A 14,512-nucleotide genomic window follows, 5' to 3' on the forward strand; every position below is an offset into this window, starting at 1 on the left:
AGGGGGAAATCTCGTAATAGTCGCTATTTATCGCACCCGATAAATAATGTACCCCGTGGTAGCCTTCTGTATCAGGTGCAATAAACATCACACATAATATTGGCCAATATGAAGACCAGTGTGAGGGAGCTGATCTGCCATCTCATGCACTTGAGATACGAATGCCAACTCCGAGAGCAGCCTCTCATGTGCCACATCTGATTTCCCTCCAACTCACGATTCCAGAAGAAATGATGAAGCAGATAAATATTAGAAACAGTAGAACAGGAGCTTATCTTTTCTTCAAGCACAACTCATAAAAGCATATTCGAGGTAATACATGTCAACCATCCCAACCTCATACACAGCCCGGCGTTTTGAAGGGGATTCACTGGCAGTATCCATCACTGGCTCTCCTCCTACCTTTCCAGAAGACATCAGTCTGTTGACATGGGTATTTTCAGGTCACAGAAGATCTCCTGTCACCTGCGAGGTCCCCCAGCATTTCATACAGTCTCCTGTCATCTTTAACCTCTACATGGCGCCACTTTGTGCTCTAATCACAATACCAGCATCAAGATACAAAAGTATGCCAGTGATACACAACTGTACTTGAAGGTTGAACGTTTCCGCTGTTTCAGAAATCTAACGCTCAAAAAATACACTCACATAATTCAGACTAGGCCTGGGCAAAGCTGGCGTAGTGCCTTTACGCGTAGCTACGCTCCCTCCCCACCCCCAAATGCTTTAAAAAGATATAAAGAAGGCACTTACCTGTGTTTCTGCCGCCTCCCCTGCCTGGCCACTCTCCTTCCTGCTCATCTTGCGTCCTCAACGTCCTTCTTCATAAAAAAAACACTACGTTGTAAGTCTTGCGCGTGGGCACGCGCACTTGCAAGATGTACAACGTAGTGTTTTTTTCAATGAAGAACGACAAGGACGCGAGAGGAGCAGGAAGGAGAGCGGCCAGGCAGGGGAGGCGGCAGAAACACAGGTAAGTGCCTTCTTTATATCCTTATAAAGCATTTGGGAGGGGGGAGGGAGTGGCTAACTCCGCTCCACCACAGAGGTGGAGTTTTTGCATACTTTGCATTCGCCACAGAGCGCGAAGTAGGCAAATCTCCGCACACTCCGCTGGCAGAGCGGAGTTACCCGCCCAGGGTTAATTCAGACATGTATTGCCAGCACCTACCTGAAGTTTACTCCAACCAAGACAGAAGTCCTGTTATTTGCCAAGAACAAACACAAAACAGTGCAAAACTCTCTCAGCAACATGATGGCTTTGAATCTCAACTTCTACCGAATGACAAGTCACCTGGATTCCCCCTGGACACTCATCTCACCCCCAAGGAAGACATTGCCAAAGGGTTTTTTGTTGTGTTTGCTCGCCGTCGGTGCCCGTCAACCGTCATCTTCGGAATATTCGGGCGATCTACACAGTTTGATACCAGCTGTGAAGACTGAACTTGTCAGAATACATAAGGCCACGGATAAAGTTATATGATTTTTTACTGGACTACCATTATTTTGGTATCACCAGACACATGCAATTTCGCCTTATAACATACCTAGGAAGAGGATTTTACTCACAGACTACAGTTCTGGATAGACTCATAAAGTTCTGAATTGGATTGTCTAGAACAGTGACTCACAAGAAGCCCTGAAGAAGTCCGTTTCAAGGACGAAACGCGTCGGCTGTGCTGTTAAGAACAACCACATTTATGGCTCTGTTCCTTTTAAAATGAAAGAAAAAGTCAATATATATTTGGCATAAAAAGAAATTATTTTTTGAAGAATTTTGATGTGGGAAATGAATCTTATATTTTTCTCTCCCCTATACTTTAAATTGTGGTGCATCTGTGCTTTTTGTTTAACATTGCCAAAGAGCACCTGGTACCAGCTCTCTCTTCTAAAAAAAAGTAAAACCATTTCTTACAGAAAGCAACTTTTGAACTGCTGTTCAAGTCCTCATACCCTTGAATCTGGGTGGTAGTAACACCATGTTCCATGGCCTCCAAGACTCCACATTGGCACCCCTTAAGGACATCCTGCATGCAGCAGCATGTCTCATCACTCCCATCCTGATGGGGCTCTATTGTCTCCCCTTGCCAGACCACACTAAGTTCAAATACCAGCTGCATCATTTACAAAGGCATCCCCATCAGCACCCAGCTTATCTTGCAACCAAGCTTATCATCTCTGATGGTTCACAACACACTGCAAACACAAGGAGATGATGGACGGAGCTCTGAAACTTTTCAGACACTCACCCCCAGTCACAGATCTGGATTGAATCCAACCTCATTCTTTGGCTCACTTCGCCACCTCAGTTCAGACCCAGCTATATGCAAATCAGTCTTGACCCTGTGCCTCATGGAAACAGTCCAGCCTGAACTGCCAAGCCAGGTCTTCCCTGAACCAGAAACAAGCATCCCGGGACCGGTTTCTGGGTAACACCCTTCATCAGCCAGGCTAGCTTGAATCCAGTGGCAAAGTTAGCAAGGGACCCATGTCTGGGCATACCCTGCCAACTTACGGCGAACAAAGCAAACACAAGGAGATGACAGACGATGGAGCGCAAAAACTTTTCAGACACTCATCCCCAGTCACAGATCTGTGTTGAATCCAACCTCATTCTTTAGCTCACTTCGCCACCTCAGTTCAGACCCAGCTATATGCAAATCAGTCTTGACCCTGTGCCTCATGGGAACAGTCCAGCCCAAACTGCCAAGCCAGGTCTTCCCTGAACCAGAAACAAGCATCCTGGGACGCGTTTCTGGGTAACACCTTCATCAGCCAGGCTAGCTTGAAACAAGTGACAAAGTGAGCAAGGGACCCACGTCTGGGCATACCCCGCCAATTTAGGGCGAACAAAGCAAACACAAGGAGATGATGGACGGAGCACTGAAACTTTTCAGACACTCACTCCCAGTCACAGATCTGGGTTGAATCCATCATCATTCTTTAGCTCACTTCGCCAGGACTCATCAAACAGCAGACTAAGAAATGCAAAAGAAAAAAAAACAACAAACAAACAAGGCAGCAGGCCTTTTGCATCTCTGCACACAGGAGCTGGAACACTGTCCCCATATCTATCCACTATTTGTGCACAATTCTTTATGAAAGAGCATTGCTACAACACTTTAAAAAATATCTTTATTAAGTTTACAACATGCAACTCAAAAACATCCCCATTGTTGTCCCGGTTACAATTCTGACCAGGGTTCACAGCCACCATCATGACAACATGTACAGTAAGCACATCCTCTCAATCTCCTGAGGATCATCACCCCACACCTAGCTCCCACTTCCCCAGCGGGGGTAGCAGTTTCTCTGATGTCCAACAGCCCCCTGTCTAGCAACCAACCCCATTCCCAACTACAACACAGCATTACATCACAGCATGACATTTCTGCCCGAACGCTTCAGAGAGCTCGGTCCCCTAGTGTACGGAGCCCCTATATATGAGGGAGAATATGAAAACCTGCAAGAGTACAGAACCTCGTGCCTAAAGGGGTCTAATGTCATATTTTGCCTCCAAATTCCGAATGCAGACATCCCAAATGGGATTCAGAACCCTCCCTCCCCCACACCCACGGGACTGCGCCACAACATCTTACTCAGCCCTCGCCCATTTTACCAACATGTAGAGTCAGAACTTCACTTCCGGAGCTACCAGGGACTTCCATGCCATTGCTATTAGCCTCTTATATAAGATAAACGCTAGGTCAAGAAACCTATGAAGGAATTTATTTCCTTAGCCCTGGGTTTAATGCCCAGCAAACATGATTCAGGGATTGCCAATACATTACTATCCACCAAGCCCGCAGTAGTCCTTGCTATCTCCTCCCACGTCTGCCCAATCACTGAACACTCTGACACCACATGAAGAAAGCCCGCCGCAAGGACCCCGCATCATGGGCACCCAGAGTTTGCAGGGGGGTAAATGTGTGCTATGGGATGTGGTGTGACATACCTTTGGTGCAGGTAGTTAAATTGGGTAAAGCGAAAGCAGGTATTCTGGGAGACCCCTTCGCTTGTTGGAGGGCCTGTGCCCACTGGTTATCTGAAAACAGTTTTTGGAGAGCCATCGTCTAACCGTCTCGGATCCAAACGTCCAGTGTTTGCCTATGGACCAGCAGAGCAACCTCAAGAGCTGTTATCATGTTGTGTGTGCCGCCATAGGACAACATCGTGCGGAGCGGCAGCGCAGTGGCAGGCTCAGTGCGGCCCAATCGCAGTGCAAGGCGAATGCATAATATACTGCATTATATGTCAGAAATGGCCGTACGGTATGCCGAATGCCTCAACGAGCTCCTGGAAGGACCAAAGAGTACCTTCTGCATAAATGGCCTCCTCACATGCTACACCAGCTTCCTTCCAACCACTTAAGTCGTGTTGCCTGGCAATCTCTAGCATAGCCATGTGTCAAAGTGGGATCAGAGGTGAGTTTGATGGGCAGGCTGTCTTACCTTGAATGTATTTCTGCCAGCTGTACCAAGTGACCCACATCTAGCGAGTCTCGCCTAGGAAGCGAGGCCAAGGGGTTGACAATCAGGTGTTTATGTTTATGTTTATGTTTTTTGAGATTTTTATTGCGCGCAAATACCCTAGGGTGTCTCGGCGCATACAGAACTTCCTAAAGACAGAGGCATCTGAAGGGATCACTGGTTGAATAACCAAGTTTTCAAGAGCTTGCGGAAAATGGTAAGGGTAGGGGAAGTTTTTATGACCAATGGGAGGGAATTCCACAGCCTGGGAGTTGCTACCAGGAAGCGTCTGTCTCCCCATGTGGAGGTTCTGGTGCGTGGTATCGGGAGCATGTGCGTGGAGGCTGATCGTAAAGTTCTTATAGGGACATAGATTTGGAAAGCGTCCTTCAGGAACTTAGGTCCTGATTCATGAATGGCTTTATAGGCAATACATAAAGCCTTGAACTTTATACGGCTCTTTACTCTCAGCCAGTGCAGATGGTATATGGCAGAAGAAGTGGGATGACGAAATGGAACGTCGAGCAGTAATCTTGCTGCCGCGTTCTGTACAGATTGCAGCTTGGCTAAGACCTGCTCCTGAGCATTGAGAAAGAGACCGTTGCCATAGTCCATTTTTGAAAAAACAAGGGTGGTGATTAAGGTTTTTACTGCAGTCGAGGGGAGATATGGCAACAACTTCTTAATTTTTCTCAACATGAAGAAGGATGATGTCGCCACTGCATTGACGTGATGCTTAAAAGAAAGTTTGTTGTCGAACAGGATACCGAGATTCCTGACCTTGGTTACTGGAGTGGGGGGGGGACCCATCTCACTGGGCCACCAGGTTGAAGACCACTCGGGAGAAAGCTTACCAAAGGTTAGCACCTCGGTCTTATCCGAGTTCAATTTTAAACTGTTATCTGCCATCTACGAGCTGATGGCCATCATCCCTTCCTGAAAATTAGCAGCGACTGCGGGACCATCTTTGTGAACAGACAACACCAATTGGGTGTCGTCAGCATAGGTGGTTAACAGCAGGCTGTGAGCTTTTATAACCCTCGCCAAATCCGCCACATATATATTAAATAATGTGGGGCTTAGCGAGGATCCCTGAGGGACCCCGCAGGGGAGAGAGAAAGTGGGTGAGTAGAAATTACCCAGTTTCACTGCTTGAGTTCGGTTGGCCAGAAACGAAGCAATGAGATCTTTTGAACGATGAGTTACACCAATGGATGCGACACGGTCGACCAAGATGGAGTGGTCGACCGCGTCGAAGGCGGCGGACAGATCAAGGAGCACCAAAACCGCCGCCCCCCCCTGATCCATGATGGTCCTGATCTCATCAGAAGCCTTTATCAAGGCCGTTTCCGTGCCATGATATTTCCTGAACCCAAATTGAGTATCATCTAAAAGATTGTGATGGTCAATGAACTCGGAGAGTTGCAGGTTCATAGCTGACTCGAAGATTTTGGCCGGGAATGGTAGACAAGCGATAGGCCTATAACTGGCTGAATCAGTAGGATCCAGAGACGGTTTTTTCAAAAGAGGTTTAATAACTGCCTCTTTCCAGACTTCCGGATAGACACCTGCTTGAAAGATGGAGTTACAGAGGTCCGTTAAGGGAGGTGCTATAACCTCAGTGAGAGTGTTCAATATCACGGAGGGGCAAGGGTCCAAAGGGGAGCCAGATTTAATAGAAGTGACCAACCTGCTAATGTGTTCAGTTGAAACCAGGAGAAAATTGGTGAACTTGGGCGAGTAAGGAGGGGGATCAGGAGCAACAGAGCAAGCGGGGAGAGAGAATGATGAGTAGATCTTGGCGACCTTAGTAAAAAAGAAGGTGGCCAACGCATTGCACAGAACTTGAGAAGGTTCCGTCAGAGGGCCTGTAGGGGGGTTGGAGAGGGCATCAACTACCTGGTACAACTTTTTAGCTGAATTTTGAGCTGATTCAATTTGGGCGAGAAAAAAGATACTCTTGCACTTCACAATGGATTTTTTGTACAGTGCAAGGGCATCCTTATAGGTCTGCCTATCGACAGGGTTATAATGCCTTCTCCACCGCCTTTCCAGGTTCCTACAATGTTGGCGTTGTAAGCGAAGATCGTCCGTGAACCACGGGGCAGAAGGTGATGCCCTGTTCGAAGTAAAAGATTTGGCCGGGACCACATGGTTAACTGCATCAGAAATCCATTTCTGGTATCTGCTGGACGTTGCGCTGGGATTAAGAGAAACCTCGTACCGGGAGTCTATTAGAGTCTAGGAAAGAAATAGGTGATCGAAATTATTCCAGGCTCTAGAGCTGATGGAAATGCGGGGCATGGATTTGACGAGGTTGCGATTGTTAGCCTGGATGGTAAAAATAACCGCGGAATGATCTGACCATACCACAGGACTAACTAAGGAGAGAAAAAGCTTGGGGTTGTTGGTGAACAGCCCATCCAGCGTGTGTCCAGCTTGATGAGTGGGGGCGTTCACCAGTTGCGAATAAGCCTGCCACTTGTAGGTCAGCTAGTAATTGGGAAGTGTCTTTATCCCCTAAGTCCTCTAAATGGAAATTAAAATCTCCTAAAATGGTGAAATCCGAGTGGTTTATAGATAATTCTACAAATTCTTCCAAAGCCAGAAGGAAGAGCGAGTGTGGGCCAGGGGGACGATATAACAAAATCCCTTTGAAGGACTGATTGTGGTTGAGTGAAATGGAAAAAAGGAACGCTTCGCAGTCAGGTCGACTTAAAGGGTCCGTTTTGACTCTTAGGTCTGCATTGTGAATTATGGCTAAGCCACCTCCTCTCCCTGTAGATCTGTCCTGTCTCACCACACAGAAACCCTCCGGGGTGGCTGAACAGAAATCCGGACCGGAGGAGGCATCTCCCCAAGATTCAGTAATGAACAGGATATCCAGTTCCTGAGTTGTAATAAGTTCCCTTATTTCCCAACAATGGCTCGGAAGAGAGCGAGCATTGATGAGTGCTACTCGGAAATGGCGAATGGGTCCTGGACCAGGAGTGCACTTTACAGGGGAGGGACAGGGGAGAGCAAATTTGTAGCCTGGACATGTGGCGGGTAGGGATGTTAGACAAGTAGTGGGGGGGGGGAGCTAAGCATCTATCGCTAGGGGCCCCTAAGTTAAGAGCCATCAACTGGGAATATGAGTAACTTATCCTAGCGCTCTGGTGAGGCGGGTCTGCCCGGCCAGGGGGGGTGGCCCTGGGCCCGGAGCAGACGGGCTCGCCTTTGGCGAGCCTTCGGCGCACCCGCGGCGCGCCCGCTGCGCGCGTCCGCTGCGCGTACACATCATCGGCTGCTGATAACGCAGAGTGTGCGAGTCACGTGAGGGGGGTGTGTCAGCGTGCAGCTGAACCTGTGACCAGCTCTACAGAAATGGCCTAAGGAGCATTGAATACAGCTCCGTGTGCAAGGTAAAAACAATGCGACGAATTTAAAAACAGAAATTCGGTTGTCAACAGATTCCCCAATCCAAACCAATAACAGTACTTCCCAAAAGGACTCTGTCTAAGGAATGTCCGCTGTGCGCTCGCTTCTCGGCTGCTGATAACGCCGAGTGTGCGAGTCACGTGAGGGGGGTGTGTCAGCGTGCAGCTGAACCTGTGACCAGCTCTACAGAAATGGCCTAAGGAGCATTGAATACAGCTCCGTGTGCAAGGTAAAAACAATGCGACGAATTTAAAAACAGAAATTCGGTTGTCAACAGATTCCCCAATCCAAACCAATAACAGTACTTCCCAAAAGGACTCTGTCTAAGGAATGTCCGCTGTGCGCTCGCTTCTCGGCTGCTGATAACGCCGAGTGTGCGAGTCACGTGAGGGGGGTGTGTCAGCGTGCAGCTGAACCTGTGACCAGCTCTACAGAAATGGCCTAAGGAGCATTGAATACAGCTCCGTGTGCAAGGTAAAAACAATGCGACGAATTTAAAAACAGAAATTCGGTTGTCAACAGATTCCCCAATCCAAACCAATAACAGTACTTCCCAAAAGGACTCTGTCTAAGGTGTAGATATGTAACCTGCCCAGAAGACACCAGACATCCACCCTCTCAGTGCACACATCCACTTCAAGCCAGTGGAGCAGCCATTGTAACTGAGCATCCTCAAATTAGGGCTCGTAGTTGGGCGCGCTAAGGCCACCCTCCAATATCAGTTGATACAGTTTGCCAAGAGCAACTCGCCACCTACCTGTACCCCATATCAATTCCAATAAAAGCAAGTTGCGATCAGCAAAGAAATGCGCTGGAGAGTGCATGTGGGAAGGCTGCAAAATAACAGACAAGACATGGCCCAATGCACCTTTAGGCTCAACATCATACCAAGTCTCATCCAGCAGGGCCATCACAGCCAGAAGTGAGTCACTGGCATCTCGCAAATAGACCAGAGCGTCATCCACATATAAGGAGACCATGTGATGAGCCCCATGCGCCTCAACCCCCCCATTGACTCACCCGCATGTGCAGTCGAAATGCCAACGGCTCCTTGGCCAAGGCAAAAAGCAATGGTGACTGAGGGCAGCCCTGTCTGGTGCCTCGGTGGATCTCAAACCTGTCAGATATCAGCTGCTCCGTCTTAATCCTCGCACCCGGCCGTCCATAGAGGGCCCAGATCCAGCCTGTGTATACTGGGACTAAATGTATCTCCTCTAGTGTCACAAACAAATATTCCTATCCCAGAGAATCAAAAGATTTTCAATATCTAGCGAGATCGCCACAGGCACTCCGTCTTCCCCAGGTCAGCCCTCATCAACCGAAGTAGTAGACATATATTAAGGAAGGTGTTACAGCCATGGATAAACTCATTCTGATCTACATGGATCAAAGTACTGACTATGGGGAGGAGTCTATTTGCGAGAACCTTCCCCACTATCTTATATCCTGGTTCAGCAGCGATAGTGACCCATATGAGCGAACACCTAAGGGGCCCGGCCTGGTTTGGGAAGCACCACAATTAAGACCTCCCGCAACATGTCAGCGAGAAGGCCCCGTTCCCACACTTCATTATAGACCTTCAGCATCTTGGGGTACAGGGTCGCACTATAAGCTGCGTAGTATTCTATGGGGAAGCCGTCCAATGCCCGGGTCTGGTTCTGAGCAATTTGGGAAAGGGCCATATGGATCTCCTCCTACTGGAGTGTCGCGTCCAATTCAGACCTCTGCAGCGGGTTCAGGCGGGAGAAATGGCAGTCCCCATAAGCAGCTGTGTAATGTAGGCCCAGAGGGACCCTGCTGCACCACGTATAGGGACCATGCCCCCATACAACCGAATTGCCACTATGTGTGGCCACGATTGGTCAGTACGAACCAGCAATGCGATCAACCTACCGGCCTGGTTGTCCCACCATGCAGCAGGGCGAGATATTCCTTTTAGTCAACTTGCCCCAATTGCATCACTAATTCGGGGTGCTCTGCCCACACCTGGTGCAGGTGCCCAACCATCTCAGCATGTCGCATCTGCTCGTTCTCTAGGGAACACGATTCTTGCTCTTTAGCCAATATATCCCTGCAGAGTATCTGTCAAACCCCTACGTGGTTGCCATGCAATGACCCCTCACCACTGCTTTGTGAGCATCCCATTCTGTTGCCCTAAAGGACGCTGTACCATCATTATGCGCGAAGGACCTGGTCAAGAGCTAAGTCAAGTCCACATGGAAGGGCGCGTCAAGAAGCAAATCAGTTTGGAGTTTCGACTTTGGAATACAGTGGCGGGCGCGCCCCCATCTCAATGATATCAAGAGCAGGCAATGGTCAGACAACGTGCACGCCAGGTGTTTCATATGGAGTATGAAGTAGCCGATCGACTCGCTACAGAGGAAAAGATCCAGCCGAGTATGGACATCGTGCACAGGGGAATAAAAACAAAATTAGTTATCTTCCGGGTACTGGAGATGCCATATGTCACAAACCCAATGACTAGTTAACCAGTCACAACAAGCATTGGCATAGCCAATAGGTCTCGCCTTTGGGACCTTATAAGTGTTTAGCCATGCAACAGTTGCATAACTAAATACTTATAAGGTCCCAAAAGCGAGACCTATTGGCTATGCAAAGTGAAAGTGATCGCGATCACGATCAAACATCAAAGCGGCCGCGCTCGCGCATATGCACTGTAGCTCTGGGCTGGCCTGGCAGCACTTTTTGGAGCCCTCTCAATAAGTCTCGCCAGACCAGCGCATGCGCTGGGTCAGGCGAGACCTAAAAATGCTACATGCTTCTGCCACAGGCCGCCCCTCCAATGGCAGGACCGAGTGACCCTCTGCATGTCTAGCGTGTAATTAAAATACCCGCCCCATTTAGTAGGGGTGTGGGGGTCTCGCAACAAATCTGGTGTTAGGAGGTCCATAAAAGCGAAATGACCCATGTTGGGGGCATAGATAGCCAAGAGTGCAAGGGGCCTACCATTCAGATGCCCATCCACCACAACATACCTGCCCTCCGGATCCACCCTGTGACCTCCTGCACAAATGGCACCCCCGGGGCTATCCAGACCAGAACCCCTGGCATAGTTCGAGACTGTGATGCCATACACCTGGCCCCTCCATTTTGCGTGGAGCCAATGTAGCTCCATCCGCATCAGGTGCATCTCCTGCAGGAATGCCATGTGCGTGTGTTTACGCTTTAGGTAACTGTGTATGCGGAATCGCTTGACCAGAGTGGCCATGCCCCTCACGTTTCAGGTTATACTGTGGAGTCAAATTCCTATCAGATGTGCCTATGCATCATGTGAAGTGTCATTCGGAGACCAGAGGTTGCGTTCCAGCCACTCTGTGGCTTCCTGCAGGCAGCCAGGCAGCCCCCCCAGCTCTGCTCCCCAGTGAATGAGTGAGAAAAAACAGTGTGACAAACTACCAGGACATCATGTATGGGCAACTCCAATATCACACTAGCAATACAAACAGCAACAAGTCCCTCTCCCCACCCCCCTGGCCGAGCTGAACCCCAACACCCCGCTACATGCATACAGAAAATGCAACAACATAACAGATTTGAATGTAGAACTCAAGTAATTTACAGTGATCAAGGTCGTGGGAGGCAATGGTCAGTGAAAGCTAGCATTCTAACCCTCATGTGTCAAGTGCCTGCTTCCCATCCCTGGCCCTCAAAATACCACACAAAGTTTGACTAGCTCACAAAGTGAGACGCAGGGCTTACCACCCGGGAGAAGCAAAGTTCCATCAGAGCAAGTCCTCATCCAGCCATGGCGTCAGCACCGGACAATGGGACCCATCACTGGCAGAAACCACAGTGTCACGAGAGTCTCAGCCGGAGTCACAGACGGGACCTACCCGCAGGACCTCAGAGGGGTTGCAGGCCTGCTGCAGCACCTCCTCCGCCACTTGTGTATGCTCCTTAGCCACCTGCTCAGATGAGGGCCTGTTCCCTGATTTCCTGGAATGGCGATGATTCAACCGCGTAGTCAGCTATTCCTTGGATCCCTGGGAAAATGCTAGCCTCTCCGCCAGTCCCTTGGCATGCAACCAGGTCCAGGCATCGTCAGGACTCGGCAAGAAGTGAGTGGAGTCTCCATCAATCGCCCAAAGTTTTGGGAACATTAGAGTGTACTTCACCCCTAAGCCCCGCAACTGAGCCTTCTTGCCCGTGTAGGAGCTACGGCGCCACTGCACCTCCACTGTGAAATAAGGGTATGCATTGATGATGCTGCCCTCGAGCTGCCATGGGACCTTCATCCAGAAGAGCTGTAGAAGTAAGGTTCTGTCTCTATAGTTGAGCAATTTTGCAATCATCCTTCGCGCCCCCAGCATAGGACATACCAGCAGGAGGTGTGCCAATTCAATCTAGACGAATTTCGAAACTCTTCCAGCCAAGACTATATCCACCAACCACTTTTCAAGGAAAAGTTCTCTATTTAGACCATCAGAAGGCACCTCAAAACCCACAAAGCGGGAATCATTACGTGTTGAGCCCCCTTGAGCGTCCTGTGCCTTCTGCTGCAATGAGGTGATATCAGCTCTCATTCCAAGCACCTGAAATTGTAGCTACTGCAGCATGGGACACATCGCAGTCAGGGCCGACTCAGTATCATCCACCCTCTCCACCAGCTGTCAATGAACTGCGCGGAACAGGCCAACATCCAGGAAGACAGCATCTATTTTGGATTGCTGGGTGGGTTTTGTGTCTAGGATAGCCTGTAGGATCCGCTCAAACTTGCCCGCATTTTTATTCAAGGTGGCCTTGAGGCTGCACAATGCGCTACCCCCCCCCCCCCCCCCCCCCTCCGGCCTGCTCCCTATCCTGGGGAGAGGCCATTCCATCATCTGGGGAGGTATTCTTGGACTGGAATGGATTCACCATCGTTACAGAACACTCCAGGGCCAACTAACAGCAAATCCAAGCCACTCAAGCAGCGACGGGGGCCCTCGCTGGTACTCCTGGGCCACCAAGCCTACCGAACTCTCACTCAGCCCCAAAGCAAACACTCGATTCCGAACAGCTGCGGGCTCCCTTCCGCAATTTCTACCAGGCTCTTCAGGCCTCTTCCTGGTTGGTACCGCAAAGCCTCTCATGGCCCACTCACCATCAGTCAAGTTCAGCGTAGACTATGAGGGCCCCCGCAATCCAACAGGTCTCCACAGGCACCTCAGTGGATTGGTAGGGCTCGCTGCTGCCCCGCACTCAGGAGGGGAGGCCCCAACGTCAACCACACAGCTGTGCACAGGCCAGCGGGGGCCCTTTGTCTGGAATGCCTCACCCTTGCGCCTCTCAGTCAGGCCTGCCAGATCACAGCTCCAAAAAAAGGGAGCAGGCTACTCTCGCAAGGCAGCACCGAGCCTCATCTTCAGGACAACAGGCCAGGCCCAACCGCAACAGCACTGACAAGGGTCTTACGTGTAGGCGGTCAGGGCCTGCATAGCTGTCGGTATTTGCTCGTGCCCTCCAGGTCCTCCTCAGGCGCTCCTGTGACCAGGAGTTGCAGTGCGGTGCTGGCCTGGACTGGGCTGCCCATGCTATGGGCAAGACACCGGCACCACTTCGTAGCCCAAGGGGTCTTTCAGTACAGGGTGGGTGAGATGAGCACGAACACGCAGGTTGCTGCCGGATTCAGCTGGGTGAAGACAGTGGCGGTTCCTTCACTAAGGGGGAGGAGCGTCATCCCACTGTTTTGCAGCAGCTTTGAGGGGGTGGAACTGGGCTGCTCTGCTCACAGAGCAGGGAGAGGAATGGTGGGCACACTAAGTACACATGACTGTTTGGCTGGCCGTCTCAGACCGGGCAAACAGTCATGCACACTTTGCACGTACGCCACCCAGGCTGCATTACAGCCTGATTGGAGAACATGCCCAGGCTATTAGTCCCTGGTTGAGCGCTGAACCACAGGGCTCAGACCAATCACAACGTTGCAATGCAGTGTTGTGATTGGCTAATTCGGAGCTTGGATGTCTTGGTGCTTCCTATTTGTGCCAACGCAGAGGAGAGACGACGTGGGGTAGACGCGGTGAGGAGGTAATTTTGTTTCTTTTTTACAGAAATATCGTACTACAAAAATATAATCTAATGCTTGGTGCTTGGCATCCGGCAACAGTAGAAGTGACTGGAGTAACCATGCAGTTGCCCAAGCCTGGGCCCAATCCTGCACTTCGGTCTCAGCTCTTGGCCGCCTCAGCCACAAGCGGTCCACTGAACCTCAGTCAGGGCTCGAACAGTGATGGAATTTACTGGTGAGTCCCTGAGGGGTGGTGGTGGTCACGGAGGGTGTAAGAGCGGCAGGTCAGGCTGGGTATTGGTGAGGGTGCCTGCCATAGGGTTTGGCGCAGTTGATCAATGGCCCTGTTGCGGCATGCCATAGGGCCCTGTGGAGCACTAAGTGAAGCGACCTGGCATCTAGGAAAGAAACAAATAGAATGGGTTAGGAGAATCAGTCACTGCCTGTCTTCTCCCCATGTCAATATACCCTTCCTCCCTCTCTCTGGTGTACCACCGTTGCTTTTTATCCTTTCCTGGAGTATTTTGCGGTTTCTGACCTTTTCACTATCTTCAAGACTTAGGCGGTGTTGTGTCTCACCTCTGCCCGTTGGGCTGTTCCTTGTTCAGCTTTC

The sequence above is a fragment of the Triturus cristatus genome, chromosome 5_1, assembly GCF_964204655.1.
Source record: "Triturus cristatus chromosome 5_1, aTriCri1.1, whole genome shotgun sequence".
In the NCBI taxonomy this organism is placed as follows: Eukaryota; Metazoa; Chordata; class Amphibia; order Caudata; family Salamandridae; genus Triturus; species Triturus cristatus.